The sequence below is a fragment of the Eretmochelys imbricata genome, chromosome 3, assembly GCF_965152235.1.
Source record: "Eretmochelys imbricata isolate rEreImb1 chromosome 3, rEreImb1.hap1, whole genome shotgun sequence".
In the NCBI taxonomy this organism is placed as follows: domain Eukaryota; kingdom Metazoa; phylum Chordata; order Testudines; family Cheloniidae; genus Eretmochelys; species Eretmochelys imbricata.
In genome coordinates this window covers 68,507,275-68,525,700 of record NC_135574.1, presented here as the reverse complement: position 1 = coordinate 68,525,700, position 18,426 = coordinate 68,507,275, and the positions used below count along the sequence as shown (strand labels likewise).

The 18,426-nt window shown below is 40.8% G+C and overlaps 1 protein-coding gene across 1 annotated transcript in view; it reads left to right on the top strand.

Annotated features, from left to right (window-relative positions):
- RNGTT (RNA guanylyltransferase and 5'-phosphatase) overlaps nt 1-18,426 on the top strand; it is a 441,453-nt gene that overhangs the window by 295,617 nt on the left and 127,410 nt on the right. The gene's annotated exons all lie outside the window — the stretch shown is intronic.

Here is an 18,426-nt window from a genome sequence, read left to right as displayed (position 1 = left end):
ATTCTTTCTGTCTCCTCTCCCAAGGGACTCTGGCCCCTTTGCTGACTAGCTGTCAGCCTGACTCACCCAGGCTCCCTCTCACCAGGTCTCCCTCTCTCTAAGCCCAGGTACCCTCTTTTAAAGCTCAGCTAGGGTCAGCTGACCAAGTCACAGGTGCACTGGTCCTGCACCCTCTTAAAGGGCCAATGTCACCCTGTGACACTGCCCTTTCCCCCTATTTTCAAAAGGTCTTTCAGCATTCACAAATGAAAATTGTTTTGAAAGTGCTGGTGTTTACCAAGCTGTTTGTCTTTCAATCTGATTGTTCCCGGTAGTACTTATAAATCATATCTTAGTGAGTTTCCGTACAAATAAAAAGAGAGACAATTGATTTCTAGGATCAACTTATCTTAGTGTGTTTACTTACAAAATACAGGCCCTGGAATTGGCTTTGGCTGAATCTTAGTTGGCTTGGAACTACACTTATCTTGAAATAATAAGTTAAAAAAAAATTAACTTCTGTAGAATACTTTGGGCTATGGCAACCCAGTCATTTTGTCTAAACTGCTATGTACTGTAATCAGATGTTGAAGGGTGTGTGGTATTTCCCATGACCGTTGCAATTGTGGAAACCCCAGCGGCTGCTGTAGAAACAGCTCCCACTTTTAAAGTTAGCATAGTATAAAATAGGCATGTAAATACCCCCTTCTCTTCATCATTTTTTGAATAAGACAGTATATATAATATATTCCAAAAGCTGCACCAAATGAGACTGAAGTAAGGAAACTACACAGGAATAGGGCACAGTAGCAGTTTGAGCATGGCACTTGTCATTAACAAACTTAACTTGGGCTCATTTTCTGCATTATTCTTCCTTTTTCTTTGTACTTACAAAAAAGCACATATGGTAAAATCCTTAGATGGTTGTACAGAAATTCTGTAAACTGTGTAAATGAAAGGGAAATCATCCACAATATATATGACCTGACTTCCTAATTAATAAATCAATCCCAATCACTTTTTTGCCCACATATGCAAATTGAGCATGCAGGCCTTCAACCTGAGTGGTCACAGTTAATTTGCAACCCAGCAATGTGTGTTAATGGTTAAATATATTCCTTCCAATGTTCATTGCCTTGCATTTGTCAGTGCTGAATTTCATGTCATTGTGGTTCATCTAGCTTTGTTCGGTGCCTCTGAAGTTCCTTAGGGTCTTCCCAGTGTGGATTAACCTAATAATTTTGTTTAATCTAGAAGTTTTGTCACCTCACTGTCCTTCCCTTTTCCTGATTATTAATGAATATATTAAACAACATTGCTCCTGCCTACACTGTTAACTTTTGCCATGTGAAAAATCGATAATTTTCTCCTTTTTTGTTTTTTGTTTTTGTTTTTTGCTAGCTTCTAATTCATGCAGGTATTTAAATCTCATCCTCTGACTATGTAGGCCAACATTTTCAAAGCTGGGTGCCTAAAACTAGGCTCCTTAATCCAAACTAAGCACCCAAATATAGGTGGTCTGATCCTCAGCACCCACAAATCCTACTGAGATCAGTGGCAGGTGCAGGTACTAAAAATGTGAATTTAGGAGCCTAACTGAAAACAAGGTTGAAAATTTTGGCCTTAATACCCTCATGTGAGGAGCTTTTGCCAAAGGTAGATTGGAGAAACATGATTTATCTAGGAAGCCTTCATGTTCATTTATGTTTCATATAGTTTTGTTTTTAATTAGCATCAAGAAAACTGGTTGAAATGATAAAATAAGATTCACTGGTGTATAATTCCACAGATCACCCAACACTTTCTATAAAATTGGTACGTTTGCAATTCTGCAGATATTCAATAGAGTATCTGATTTTAATGAGATTATACATTTTTCTTCAGAATTCAGCCACTTCATTCTGTAGCTCCTGTGAAACCCTTGAATGTATATCATATATATAATACATAATGGATATCATATATCACACATAATAACCAATGCTGTTGAGTTGTTGCTCTTTTTGTTCCTGGATCATCTCTTCTGATAGCTCAATCTTTAACAGTGCCTCATCTTTACTATCTGATAAGACTAGATCTGTGGTATGTATCCTCCCAAAATCCTCAGTGATGCTGACTAATGCAAAGGAATAATTTAGCTTCTTTGTAATGCCCTTATTCTCCTTAATTGCTCCGTTTACTGCCTGGTTGCCTAGCTGACTCTCAAATTACCTTGCAGACTTCTTGGTTCTGTTATACTTAGTCTTTTTTGTATTTGTTTTTGTCTTTGACTCTTTGTTCCCTCTTTACAAATTTCCAGTTTAAATTTTACCTGCCATATAGTTTATGCTCCTTTCTATTGGCTTCATTGGTTTAGGATTCCATTTTATGAAGGGATACCTGTTTTGTTTGGATTTCCATATATACTCGTTCATAAACCAATTTTTTTGGGCAAAAAGGTGATGCATCAAAGAGTGGGGGTCGGCTTCTCAACAGGTCTATACCAAAAGTTGATGATTTTAAGCTCTATTGAATTCAATATCTAATACATTGTCATTGTAGATCAGGGGTTGGCAAACTTTGGCTTCCGGCCCGTCAGGGTAAGCTGCTAGCGGGCTGGGACATTTCGTTTACCTGGAGTGTCTGCAGGCACGGAGCCCATAAGCTTCCAGTGGCTGCGGTTTGCCGTTCCCAGCCAATGGGAGCTGATGGGCTTTGTGCCTGTGGACACTCCAGGTAAACAAAACTTTCCAGCCCACCAGCGGCTTACCCTGATGGATAGGGAGCCAAAGTTTGCTAACCCCTGAAATATATGAAAGGGTCATACAGTTTTTGCCATTTTTACCTATCCATCTTGGGGGGGATCAGTTTATAAACAAACAGGCTAATGAACGAGTATATACGGAACCTATCCATTTCATCATTCTATATTATTTTTTCTCCTTTGCCTTCTCTCTTTTTTGTTTTGGTGTGCATGCTCTGAGACTTTATTTTGGGAAGCTTAAACCCCTATACTAAGGATTTTAATTTCCTCACCTTTGGCTTTAGGGTCTTTGATTAGCACGTGTGTGTGAGATAGTGTTTATCTTTTGTTTTTTATCAGCTTAACTAACTAGTAATTTTAAAATCATTATCTGATTATGATGCACTTCCTCTACAGTAGTAATTAATATCACAAAAGAAAGTGCTTCCCCTACAGAAGCTGAATTTAATTATATTGTGGTTACTCTTAGCTTACCCTTTCAGCCATTTTCTTTAAGTTTTTGGAGGACTAGTTGTACAGACCAATCTGGATTGCTTGTTAAAATAGGGTTATTTGAACAACATGAGTTTTAATAGGAGCAAAGAATGTAGAGCCCCTTTACAAGATAGGGGCTGTGTCCTTGAATGCAGTGACTCTGAAAAGGACTTGAATAGGGTAGATGACCAACTGCATTTGAGCTTCCAGTGTAATGCTAGCTAAGAGGGTGAATATGATCCTTGGATGCATAATCAGAGGAATATTAGTTAACAGTAGGGAGATGGTATTATCTCTGTATACATCATTAATGAGACCATTACAGAAATACTGTCTAGTTCTGGGGGTCCATTTTTAAAAGGATGTTGACAAATAAGAAAGGCCTCAGAAAAGAGCTACAAGAATGATTTGAGGTCTGGAAAATCTGCCTTACAATGAGAGACTAAAGAAGCTGAATCTGCTTACCAAAAGGAAGGTTAACAGGCGACTTGATTGTGGTCTGTAAGTTCCTCGATGGAGAGATTTCGGATTGTAGAGGTGTCTTTAGTCTAACACACAAAGGCATAAACAAGATCCAGTGGCTAGAAGCTGAAGCTAGACAAATTCAGACTGGAAATAACATACATGTTTTTAAGAGAGTGAGGGTAATTAACAGTTGTAACAAGTTACATCTGATGAAGTGAGCGGTAACTCACGAAAGCTTATGCTCAAATAAATTTGTTAGTCTCTAAGGTGCCACAAGTACTCATTGAACCAAACTGTAAACCCTGTATATAGTGGAACCACTTCAAGCCACGGGGTAAGACAGCACCCCCCGGACTCCTAGTTCCAGCACCTCTGGGCAGGAGGTGAGCTCTAGATGAACATAAGGTCCCTTTTGGCCTTAAAAATCTATGAATATATGACTAAGTTAAGAATGGCCTGTTCTCTTGTATGTTCTGAACCACTGATGTCACTTCTTCACAAAGTCCGCTTATACTACTAGCAATCTTTCTCATTTTAGCTCACTCGAAGTTGCCCTCATGTTTGTCAGGTTGAATCTTAAAGACAGTGTATCTTTATTGCTGTGAATATTTTGATTTTTTAGGTCTTAAAGAATGATAATATCCAAAATCCTAAATGTAAGCTAATATGTAAGACTAAGAAAATAGGGGGTGAACAGTTAATGGAAACCCTTACATCGTATTGTCTACTCAGGTGAATGGTGCAAACTACTATAGGAGAGAAACATCTTTTGAATAAACTGAGCCTGGACTTAATACGGTTCCTTTGTGGAACAACACTTTTAAACATAATGATGCTCCTTCACCATGCAAAAATTTGAATGATTTTCTGAGGTGCATTGTAGAAGGGATGAAAACAACAAGATATTTATATTGTTACATAGCCTCAAAATTGTAATAATGGCAAAAAAGGTGATAATGGTTTAATTCTTATACATACCATTGAGTAACGTTATCAACCAGTGCTATCAATGTCTGGTTTATGCTCGTGGCATAGAATATAAGGATGACTTGGGGCATTGGGGCAGCTGCCTGGTGTGGATATTGAGAATTGAAAGACCAAAATTAAGTCTTTCAAATAACTGACTCTTTTTTTTTTTTTTTTTTTTTTGGTGGTGGGGAACAGGAGCAGGTTTCTTGCATTCCTTGAAAGAGAATTATGACACTGCTATAGGTTAGAAATTTAAAATAGAAATTACCTTTTGTTCGTTTTCTCTCTCACACACACACACTCACACACATATATTGAACAGTGAAGAAAAAGGTTTAATTATTTTGTCATGTTGAATGTAACACCTCTTGTCAGCGTTTTAAATAAAACACAGAGGAATATGATAGCTCAAGTAGGTAGATGTTACAACATAACTGTAGCCTGTTGATAAGTATAAGAAGGGTGCTGGATATTTCTGAGAAACGTTTTAGAACTATTACCCTTTTGAGATTGTCAGTATTACTCCTATGATGACTTGCATAAGGATAAAACGTGAATTCTTAATATCAAAGTATTAAGTAATAAAACAGGGGCTATATCGTTCAGACATTACAGCCACAGACTATTTGATACTTAAAGAAATGTTTATAGCTGTTTACAGGTTATTGTATATACAATAGTAGTCTTAGTTTTATGAAACGATGTCATTTGTTTTTTTGTTCTGGAAGAAGCTATGTCATTTGTGATATTACATTATATTTACTATTCTAGAGGAGGTGCACCATAATCAGCTAATGATTTTAAAATGACCAGTTTTAGTTAATCTGATTAAAAAAAAAAAATTATTTTACTTTACTTTTACTACTTTACTTCACCTGTTGGCGAATATTGTATTTAAAAACATTTAAGCAATTCAAACTAAAAGTTTTTAAATATTGTATGTTAGATGAATCTGAGTAACAACTAAATAAATCTTCATTACCGATCATTTTCATGTACATTTCCCAAACCTTTGAGCCTTTCTAAATGTATGTCCAGATCTTCTGATGGTGGCGGTGTTGCTCTGGGCTGCAATTCTGTCAGATTCTGGCCACAGTCCAGGCCAACCACTCTGGTGCAAATGACAGCAGAAATAAACATTTTGCCCTTGGTACTGATGGTGTAGGGGGTATGACTAAAGCAAAGTCTGTATGCTCCTGTCATAGACTGTGTTCTTTTTTTTAACCTTGTGGCCATTACCATCTGGCATCAGTTAATTTAGCCCTTTAGGTGCTCTATATTTTAATAGGAAATCAGCACTGAACACAGCTGTCTGAAGACTGGGAGAAAGCACTGTCACCATTTCCGGGTAACTACCTCGCTCCATGTCAGAAGTGCCAAAATGAGTCTCAGATCTTCTCCCAGGGATGGGGTTTAAGGTGACACAGCTCCCTGCCTTACACTATGATATACTCAGCAAGCCAGTCTGCCGAAAGGCCAACAGCTGGGCTTTGATTTCTCTCCAAGGGCTATGAATGACATAGTGTCCACAGTTACAAGTTACCACACAGCCATTTCTAGGTGAGCACTTTTATTCTTAAGGTAAAAGTATTACAGAAAGAAAATATAAAAACAGTAAAAGTTTCTATACACCTTCTAAAAGCTTAACAGAAGTCACCCATCAGTCTTACGGGGACCTTCATAGGCCAAAGACTTTCCAACCCTTCTGCAAGAGCTGGGGCCTTCTGTGGACATAAGGTCCTGTACATTTGCTGAATCAGAAAGAAGGCCCCAAATCAGTTTAAATGCAGTCTTTTATGTCAAAAGCCCTTTCTTTGTCTGTTGGTCTCTGGAAAACCCAATTTGAACCAGTATATTGAAGCCTCCCCAGGGGTTGGTATCTCTCTGCAACCTGGCCCCTGGAGTATGAGGTCACAACCTGAATGATTCAGCTTAATCACCCTCTGCTGTTTTTAGTTCCTGAAGGAGCTAAAAGCAACTCTCCCTCCCTGGAGTTGCATACAACCCCTGGCCCACAATGATCCATAAACCACAGAATCATAGAATATCAGGGTTGGAAGGGACCTCAGAAGGTCATCTAGTCGAAACCCCTGCTCAAAGCAGGACCAATCCCCAGTTAAGTCATCCCAGCCAGGGCTTTGTCAAGCTGGGCCTTAAAAACCTCACAGGAAGGAGATTCCACCACCTCTCTAGGTAACCCATTCCAGTGCTTCACCACCCTCCCAGTGAAAAAGTTTTTCCTAATATCCAACCTAAACCTCCCCCACTGCAACTTGAGACCATTACTCCTTGTTCTATCATCTGGTACCACTGAGAACAGTCTAGATCCATCCTCTTTGGGACCCCCTTTCAGGTAGTTGAAAGCAGCTATCAAATCCCCCCTCATTCTTCTCTTCTGCAGACTAAATAATCCCAGTTCCCTCAGCCTCTCCCCATAAGTCATGTGCTCCAGCCCCCTAATAATTTTTGTTGCCCTCTGCTGGACTCTTTCCAATTTTTCCACATCCTTCTTGTAGTGTGGGGCCCAAAACTGGACACAGTACTCCAGATGAGGCCTCACCAATGTCAAATAGAGGGGAATGATCACGTCCCTCGATCTGCTGGCAATGCTCCTACTTATACATCCCAAAATGCCGTTAGCCTTCTTGGCAACAAAGGCACACTATTGACTCATATCCAGCTTCTTGTCCATTATAACCCCTAGGTCCTTTTCTGCAGAACTGCTGCCTAGCCATTTTGTCCCTAGTATGTAGCAGTGCATGGGATTCTTCTGTCCTAAGTGCAGGACTCTGCACTTGTCCTTGTTGAACCTCATCAGATTTCTTTTGGCCCAATCCTCTAATTTGTCTAGATCCCTCTGTATCCTATCCCTACCTGCCTCTGTATCTACCACTCCTCCCAGTTTAGTGTCATCTGCAAACTTGCTGAGGGTGCAATCCACACCATCCTCCAGATCATTAATGAAGATATTGAACAAAACCGGCCCCAGGACTGACCTTGGGGCACTCTGCTTGATACCGGCTGCCAACTAGACATGGAGCTATTGATCACTACCCGTTGAGCCCAACGATCTAGCCAGCTTTCCATCCACCTTCTAGTCCATTCATCCAATCCATACTTTTTTAAACTTGCTGGCAAGAATACTGTGGGAGACCATATCAAAAGCTTTGCTAAAGTCAAAGCATAACATGTCCACTGCTTTCCCCTCATCCACAGAGCCAGTTATCTCATCATAGAGGGCAATTAGGTTTGTCAGGCATGACTTGCCCTTGGTGAATCCATGCTGACTGTTCCTGATCACTTTCCTCTCCTCAAAATGCTTCAAAATTGATTCCTTGAGGACCTGCTCCATGATTTTTCCAGGGACTGAAGTGATGCTGACTGGCCTGTAGTTCCCAGGATCCTCCTCCTTCCCTTTTTTAAAGATGGGCACTACATTAGCCTTTTTCCAGTCATCCGGGACCTCCCCCAATCAGCTTGAGTTTTCAAACATAATGGCCAATGGCTCTGCAATCACATCAGCCAACTCCTTTAGCACCCTGAGATGCAGTGCATCCGGCCCAATGGACTTGTGCTCATCCAGCTTTTCTAAATAGTCCTGAACCACTTCTTTCTCCACAGAGGGCTGGTCACCTCCTCTCCATACTGTGCTGCCCAGTGCACTAGTCTGGGAGCTGACCTTATTTGTGAAGACGGGCAAAAAAAGCATTGAGTACATTAGCTTTTTTCACATCATCCATCACTAGGTTGCCTTCCCCATTCAGTAAGGGGCCTATGCTTTCCCTGACCTCCTTCTTGTTGCTTACAGTAGAAACCCTTCTAATTACTTTTAACATCCCTAGCCAGCTGCGAGTCCAGTTGTGATTTGGCCTTCCTGATTTCACCCCTGCATGCCTGAGCAATATTTTTATACTCCTCCCTGGTCATTTGTCCAAGCTTCCACTTCTTGTAAGCTTCTTTTTTGTTTAAGATCAGCAAGGATTTCACTGTTAAGCCAAGCTGGTCACCTGCCGTATTTACTATTCTTTCTACACATTGGGATGGTTTGTTCCTGCAACCTCAATAAGGATTATTTAGAATACAGCCAGCTTTCCTGGACTCCTTTCCCCCTCATGTTATTCTCCCAGGGGATCCTGCCCGTCAGTTCCCTGAAGGAGTCAAAGTCTGCTTTTCTGAAGTCCAGGGTCCGTATTCTGCTGCTCTCCTTTCTTCCTTGTTCAGGTCAGGATCCTGAACTCGACCATCTCATGGTCACTGCCTCCCAGGTTCCCATGTATAATCTTAATACAACATGCTCCCCCCGAAGATACTGCATGAGGTTGCAATATCTGTCACCAGTACCTCTCCACAACCCTCCATGAAGATCTAATTCATTTCAGTTTACAGTATGACCATTGAAAGCACAAGTTCCCAAAAGAGAGGTTTTAGATAGACATAATCTCAGCCACGATGTGCTCCAGTGGTTACTGTCCATGATGTCAGGATCTCTGGAAACTTCTCATTGGTCTGATGCATATCTTCCAACATTTTGAGTGGCTAAAGCAGGATGGGTGCTGCTCCTGGGGGAGAGGGAGTGCTGCCCCCTCCCCGAGGTGGGAGGCCCTCAGGAGTGTGGGATTGGGTGCTGCTTATGGGAAGGAGGGGAGTTGCAGAGTGAACCCACCCTGCCCTCGCCCTGCAGCAGCCTCTGCTGTGACTCCTCACCTCCAGGGCTTGCTGGGCTCAGCTCCCCACTCTTGGTGTTGTGACCTGGCTCTTGGTGCATGGGGTCACAACACCACTCAGATTTGTTCGGTCTCCCTGGTGTGGGGGTAGCTGGTCCAAATTAGAGTGAGTAGCACGGGACTCCATGATCTAAGTTGCAGGACTGCTCACTGAAATACCTGCCTGGCAAACTCCCTGCTGCGGAGGGTTAGGCCAAACCAGAATGGCGGTAGGACCCTGTGCAGCAGAAGCCAGGTCACAACACCCAAAGTGGGGAGCTGACCCTAGCCTGCACTGCGGGACAGAAGCTGCTTTTAATTGGGACAGGAGGTTTTGGAGACCAAAGCAGGACAGTGCTGCAAAACCCAGGACTATTGTGAAGCCTGGTGGTGGATGAACCTTGGATATGATGTGCTCTTCTAGAACAGATGTGCTGGACTACTTTCTAATGATCTAGATATGGAACTTAGCATTAGCATCAACAGATGAGAAAAATTTCCTGAGAATTACTTAACAGTTTAACTGGCTTTCGAATTGCCAATATACTTTTCTGGGAGCAAAATTCAACAGTTCTGATTTTTGTGGTTGGAGTGAATTAATAGGCTTCATATTGAACCATTAATCTCCACTTTCAGAAGGTGTGTAGATTAATATACTTGAAAAAGGTGGTGCTACGCATTTATAACTGTTTTCTGCTCAGTGTAAATTTGTCATATTCACTGTATACTTACCATTTCAGTGAGTAGTTTGGTCTTAAACAAATTGGTTCAAATTTTGCTTTAAAACTGTGAATGTATTTCCTAGAACAATTTATAATTTAAGGCAGAATAGCTGTGCAATGTGCCATGTTTGATCTAATGTGCATCTTTTACATGCTTCACGTGCTAAATCCTTGATTACTTCCAACTAACATTTAAACAGTATTTTGATTCAGTACTTAGTGTTCAGATTGACACGGGCTCAGTACTGTTTGGTATTTATGTGATCAATAAGGAAAATGAACCCCTTCTCAAGGATTATTAATCAGTTTTTTGCCAGGATGAGATTTAATTTAAAGCTAGATTCCTGTCAGTTTGAGTCCTTCACATCAACATTTTCAGTATTGAGAAAAGTGCAACTTGTTTTCAGGAGCAATAAGTTTCAAGGTCTGAGTGATATCTGCGCCTTTCAAAATGTTTAGAGAAATATTAGTGGATCACTTGGAACTTTTAGCAGTTCCTTAGTGTTAACAGAACTGTTATGAAGTTACAAATTTTCTTTTTCGATAAGGGCCTGTACTAGTGTGGTTGTACTGCCATTGTTCTCTTGGATCTGCTTATGCAAGTTACTGTTGTCCTCAACAAGTGTGGTGCATGTCAGCAATAATTTTGAAATTTTTACCATTGCCACAAACTTATGACCAATACAGTTAAGTTCCTCCTGGTTCATGTTCCTAGTAGCAAAGGTAGAAAGAGTAACTCCATCTTCAAGAAAAAGCCCATTGCCTCCAGTAAGGCAAAAGTCAAAGTTGTGTGTGTGTGTGTGTGTGTGTGTGTAAAATTCTCCACTTTTTCTTTTCATCCATTCCATTGGAATATTTCTTCATTCTCTTTTCTTCAGCACAGCTGATTTTACATTGGGTTGGTAATTTAGTGCAATTTAAGTTATATTAAGAGCTTGTTTTACATCCATGATGTGATGGATCTGAGGTGGCATACACCGTGTAAATGCATCTTTTCTTCAAGAATACAATGCCCTACATCGGACAAGCTGGCGTAGTCTTTCCACTGCTGGGAAATGTCATTTCCCAAAGGGGAATTTGGCCTGTGTAGCCTTCACCATAGGTGAGAAGTGAATAGGATCATGAGCTTAAAAATTCCTCAACCTGGAAGAGGCTTTTGTACCTGCTCAGAGCCCTCTGAAGCCTTTGGATTTCTCTGTTCAGGATCTGGCATAGAAGTCCTGATCTTTGGATCTTGACTCTAGGTTACTTTACATCTCAGTCCCATTACCTGTCTCTGTCTGAAGGGGGGAAATGGCGAGAGAGAAGGTTCCATGTGTTCTAGGGAAGGAATGTTTAATTAGAATCCTTGAAGCAGCCACATTGGCGTTGGTCCTTGAGATAGCTGACAATCAGATTTCGAAGTAGAAGGGAAGAACTCCTGTGACTGGAGGACTTTCAGACCAGTTTGGAGATTCTAAGAATTTTTCTATCTCTATATCAGTGAAATTTGAAAGAACATTTATTACCCGAGCCCCATTTGAGACAGAAGAAATATGAAGAAAGAAGAAATATGACAGAAGAAATTATGTGCTGAGTCAGCCTCACAAAGTTAATTAATGGCTGAGTCAAGTCTCTGAATAATCATAAGGCTTATGACACGACACATTTCTTACAAAAAACAGTTGATCACTGAAGTGTATGTGAATATACTTAGTTGGGACCCTCCTTCTAGATGAAGTCATGGTATCCTCTCGCACTGAGGATACCTCTCCGGGGCAGGGAACTCCAGTTATTAGGAAGAGACAGGTATTAGTAATGGGCGATTCGATCACTAGAAACACAGATAGTTGGGTTTGCGATGACCAGGAAAACTGCATGGTGACTTGCCTGCCTGGTGCGAAGGTTGTAGATCTCTCGAGATATCTAGATAGACTTATATGTAGTGCTGGGGAAGAGGTGGTGGTCGTGGTACATGTAGGTACCAATGACATAGGGAAAGTCCTGGAGGCCAAATTTAGGCTGCTAGGTAAGAGACTGAAGTCCAGGACCTCCATGGTACCATTCTCTGAAATGCTTCCAGTTCCACGCGCGGGGCCAGTTAGACAGGCTGGGTCTCAATGCGTGGATGAGACAATGATGTAGAGAGGAGAGGTTTAGATTTATTAGGAACTGGGGGAACTTTTGGGAAAGGGGGAGCCTATACAGGAAGGATGGGCTCCACTTAAAGCAAAATGGAACCAGATTGCTGGCACTTAACCATTAAAAAGGTTGTAGAGCAGCTTTTAAACTAAGGGCTGAGGGAAAACTGACAAGTGTGGAGGAGCATGTGGTTCAGACAGACACATCCCTTCAGGGAGGATCTATTAATAGAGATTCTCTTATGTCCTAGTAAGCAGGAGAGTATGGAAGATAAAATACAGGTAGGATCTGATGAGAAACAGTCAAATGAAAAAAAAGTCTCATTCAATTACAGCATGTAATGGTAGACAGCTAAAAAATGACAAGTTTTTAAAGTGCTTATATACCAATACTAGAAGTCTAAATAATAAGATGGATGAACTAGAGTTCCTTGTATTAAATGAGGATATTGATATAATAGGCATCACAGAAACTTGGTGGAATGAGGATAATCCATGGGACACAGTAATACCAGGGTACAAAATATATCGGAAGGACAGAACAGGTCATGCTGGTGGGGGAGTGGCACTATATGTGCAAGAAACCGTAGAATCAAATGAAGTGAAAATCTTAAATGAACCAAAGTATACCATGGAATCTCTATGAATCGTAATTCCATGCTCTAATAATAAGAATATAGCAGTAGGGATATATTACCGACCACCTAACCAGGATGGTGATAGTGACTGTGTAATGCTCAGGGAGATTAGAGAGGCTTTTAAAATAAAAAACTCAACAAAAAAAAATGGGGGATTTCAACTGCCCCCATATTGACTGGGTACATGTCACCTCAGGATGGGATGCAGAGAAATAAAGTTTCTTGACCCCTTAAATGACTGCTTCTTGGAGCAGCTAGTCCTGGAACACACAAGAGGAGAGGCAATTCTTGATTTAGTCCTAAATGGAGCACAGGATCTGGTCCAAGAGGATCTGGTCCAATATAACTGAACCGCTTGGTAATAGTGACCATAATATAATTAAATTTAACATTCCTGTGACGGGGAAAACATCACAGTGGCCCAGTACTATAGCATTTAATTTCAGAAAGGGGAAGTACACAAAAATGAGGAAGTTAGTGAAACAGGAATTAAAAGGTACAGCACCAAAAGTGAAATCCCTGCAAGCTACATGGAAACTTTTTAAAGACACCATAATAGAAGCTCAACTTAAATGTATAGCCCAAATTAAAAAACATAGTAAGAGAACCAAAAAAGAGCCACTGTGGCTAAACAACAAAATAAAAGAAGCAGTGAGGGGCAAAAAGGTATCCTTTAAAAAGTGAAAGTTAAATCCTAGTAAGGAAAATAGAAAGGATTGTAAACTTTGGCAAATGAAGTATAAAAATATAATTAGGAAGGCCAAAAAAGAATCTGAAAAACAGCTAGCCAAAGACTTAAAAAGTAATAGCAAAAAAAATGACATCAGAAGCAGGAAGCTTGCTAAACAACCAGTGAGGCCACTGGACAATCAAGATGCGAAAGGAGCACACAAGGACGATAAGGCCATTGCAGAGAAACTAAATGAATTATTTTCATCTGTCTTCACGGTTGAGGATGTGAGGGAGATTCCCAAACCTGAGCCATTCTTTTTAGGTGACAAATCTGAGGAACTGTCTGAGCTTGAGGTGTCATTAGAGGAGTTTTTGGAACAAATTGCTAAGCTAAACGTTAATAAGTTACCAGGACCAGATGGTATTCACCCAAAAGTTCTGAAGGAACTCAAATGTGAAATTGGAGAAATACTAACTGTAATCTGTAACCTATCATTTAAATCAGCTTCTGTACCAAATGGCTGGAAGATAACTAATGTAATGCCAATTTTAAAAAGGGCTCCAGAGGTGATCCCAGCAATTACAGGCCGATAAGCCTGACTTCAGTACCAGGCAAACTGATTGAAACTGTAATAAAGAACAAACTTGTCAGACACATAGATGAACATAATTTATTGGGGAAGAGTCAACATGGTTTTTGTAAAAGGAAATCATGCCTCACCAATCTACTAGAATTCTTTGAGGGGGTCAACAAGAATGTGGACAAGGGGGGGGGTCCAGTGGATATAGTGTACTTAGATTTTCAGAAAGCCTTTGACCAGGTTCCTCGCCAAAGGCTCTTAAGCAAAGTAAGCAGTCATGGGAGAAGAAGGAAGGTTCTCTCATGGATTGGTAACTGGTTAAAAGATAGGAAACAATTTATTGTTTATTACCATTTATTCCTATGAAAGGATAGAAATAAATAGTCAGTTTTCAGAATGGAGAAAGATAAATAGTGGTGTCCCCCAGGGGTCTGTAATGGGAGCAGTCCTATTCAACATATTCATAAATGATCTGGAAAAAGGGGTAAAGAATGAGGTGGCAAAATTTGCAGATGATACAAAACTACTCAAGATAGTTAAGTCCCAAGCAGACTGCGAAGTACTACAAAAGGATCTCACAAAACTGGCTGACTGGGCAACAAAATGGGAGATGAAATTCAGTGTTGATAAATGCAAAGTAATGGACACTGGAAAACATAATCCCAACTATACATATAACATGACGGGGTCTAAATTAACTGTTACTACTCAAGAAAGAGATCTTGGAGTCATTGTGGATAGTTCTCTGCAAACATCCACTCAATGTACAGGGGCAGTCAAAAAAGTGAATAGAATATTGGCAATCATAAAGAAAGGGATAGGTAATAAGATAGAAAATATCATATTGTCTCTATAAACATCAATGGACAGTACACCCACATCTTGAATACTGCATGCAGATGTGGGTCGCCCCATCTCAAAAAGGATATATTGGAAAAGTTTCAGAAAAGACACCAAAAATGATTAGGGCATGGAACAGCTGCCATATGAGGAGAGCTTAATAAGACTGGGACTTTTTAGCTTGGAAAAGAGACGACTAAGGGGGGATATGATCGAGGTCTATAAAATCATGACTGGTGTGGAGAAAGTAAACAAGGAAGTGTTATTTACTCCTTCTCATAACACAAGAACTAGGGGCTACCAAATGAAATTAATAGGCAGCAGGTTTAAAACAAGCAAAATGGAGTATTTCTTCACACAATGCACTGTGGAACTCTTTGCCAGAGGATGTTGTGAAGGCTAAGACTATAACAGGGTTAAAAAAAGAACTAGATAAATTCATGGAGGATAAGTCCATCAGTGGCTATTAGAAAGGATCAGCAGGGATGGTATCCCTTGCCTCTGTTTGCCAGAAGCTGGGAATGAGCGACAGGGGATGGATCACTTGATGATTACCTGTTCTGTTCATTCTTTCTGGGGCCCCTGGCATTGTCCACTGTCGGAAGTATCTGATGAAGTGAGCTGTAGCTCACGAAAGCTCATGCTCAAATAAACTGGTTAGTCTCTAAGGTGCCACAAGTACTCCTTTTCTTTTTGTCGGAAGAGAGGATACTGGGTTAGATGGACCTTTGGTCTGACCCAGTATGGCCGTTCTTATGTTCTTAATAAATCTATCATTCTGGGTATTCCAGTGATCTTGCTCTGCAAATGATTTACCACTTGCAATATACTATATTATAAGTATTGCTACACTAGTAGATCTGTAGATGAAGATTTCAGCTTTCTACATGTCTTGACAGATGATACAGTACGGTAGGATAGTTAGGGAACGTTGGAGTTCAGTCATGTTGGAAGGACAGAGCAGTAGATGGAATGGCAGAACCTTCTGTTCATTTCGGCAAAGGAAAGGCAGCTGCTCCTCCAACAACTTTTGCTTCTTTCTTCTGCTCGCTGTTTCTCAGCAACTGTGATAACAGCAGTCCATGACTTATGATTTCAGAAACAAACTATGGAGAAGTTTGGTACAAATTGGTGTGTATTAAAGAACTCATATTTGGTCAAATACTGAATAACTAGAAATACTATTTGGCCATAGCCAAATTAAAATCCAAAGACACAATAAATAATACAGTTGCATGTATTAAACTCAATCATGTCTTCCAGGAATATATATTTAGTAGTAAAAAATCATCCCTATTTAATGGCATTCCCTCACCAAAAAAAAAAAAAACATTGATTTGTCATCATCAATACATTGTGAGAATCACTATGGAGAGTAACTCTACTTTGAGTAAGACGATGTGCAGGACTTTCAGTTATTCCAATTTTCTATCAACACATTTTGATAAATTAATCTATCCTGAAAATAATTTTTAATAAATGATTAACGGATTTTTTTTAAAATATGAAGTGAAGTAATGCAGTCTGGAAAGGTTAAAGACCTTACTCTGAATAATGTTATGCTTATATAATTGTCCTATTCCGTTAGGTAAGTAAGTCTATGTGATATTAATATCTACCTCTCTTTAGCATAGTAGCTAATAATAACAAAACTATGGTTTGAAAATACAGATTACTAGAGTGAGGAATGAGACAAGTAGCCTCCCTTGAAAGAAAGTAGGTACTTCAGACTTGCAGTCTTTCACAGATTACTCTTGTAAGGGATAGTGTGGGAGAGAAATGACAGTGAGAGGGAGTGACTGGTAGCTATGGAAAGAGGTCGGACATGGCAGCTGGAAGATCTAAAACGAATGGACTCTAAGAAGGAGGAGAGATTAATATTTTATGGCTTGTGACTTCTTTTGTATATCACCAATAGTGTCCTAGGCCCTTTGCAGAAGGGCGTGCAGATAGTCAACTTGCCCTGGATAGCTCACAATAGTATACATATCAAGCAGAGCAAGGAAAAGCAGTTAAATGTTACAGTGCAGTCATGTCTTATTAATTCCACTGAAATGATAGATCTAGAAGGAAGAGAGTGGAGGCATGTTTATTTGGTTGGGAGGACTAATGAGCCATAATGATGGTTAAGGCTGCGTGTCTGTCATGGAAGTCACTGATTCTGACTTTCCGTGACATCTGCAGCGGCTGGCTCAGGGGCTGCCCAAGCCGGGCAGCCCCATGGCCAGCAGCAGTTGGGGTTTAGGAGGGGGCTCAGGGTGGGTTAAGGGGTTGCAGTGTGGGGCAGTGCTTGCCTGGGGGGCTCCCTGGCTCCCATCGGCATGTCCCTGCAGTTCCTAGATGAAGGGGCCAGGAGGCTCCGTGTGCTGCCTGCAGCTGCAGTTGCAACCCCCCACAGCTCACATTGACTGTGGTTCCCGGCCTGTGGGCGTTGCGGAGCCAGCACTTGTGACAGGAGCAGCACGTGGAGCCCTCCTGGCCGCCCCTCCCCCTAGGAGCTGCAGAAACATGTCGGTCTGAGCTGGGTTGGGAGCCTGCCAGCCCCTCCCAACCTTCCCCCTCCTGCAAGGGTCCCAGGCTGCACGCTGCTGCCCTCTCCCACCAGTGCCAGTGGGGGTCCTGGGCCACCCCCTCTTCCCCCAGCACCCGCGGTGCCCCTGGACACCCCGCACACACACACACACACACACACTCCCCCGAGCACCTGTGGACCCCCAGCTCAAGTTTTAGTTAGGGGTATATAGTAAAAGTCATGGACAGGTCACGGGCTGTGAATTTTTGTTTACTGTCCATGAGCTGTCCATGACTTTTACTAAAAATACCCATGACTAAAACATAGCCTTGATGATGGTTATTCGTTTTATCCCTGATGATATAAGAGAAGATTACATTATAAAGAAATAGAAATGCTAAATACAGACAGGAACTTCTGACTAAATGCCATAGGTCTCTTACATGTAAATCACATAGATGAGTCCTAGTTTAAATGCAAAGAGCATCATATAGTAGTAGGTAACAAGGTAGTTCTTCCCACACACTCAGACCCCCAACCCACTGCCTGACTTTATTTTAAAATAGTAAACTGGTTAATTCTACCATATCACTGAATACTTAACATACTATACTTTTCATTATACCCTGTAAGTTGCATCTTACAGTTCAGTCAAGTAGGTACACTATCTCTGAGGCAACTCATCTGTGCGTATTGTTCCTGGATAGAAAAGCAGCATACAAAGGTAGCAGTCATGGTTTTCTTTAATTTTTATGCAGCACAGTCTTCCGCTGGTAGAAAAATGTTTCTAATTGGATCTATCTGAGGAAAAAATGGGGTGACTGATCATGACTTGTTCACATTGTGTTTAAAGAAATAAACAACCCATAACAAAACAGAAAAAACAGTACAGCTAACAGAATCACTAGTCTTAAAATAATCTGAAAAATTTGAGGGTGCAGAAAAGATGTTTCTATCTATATATCCATCTATCTATCTAACGTTTTAGATTATTCTTATGCTGTTTCA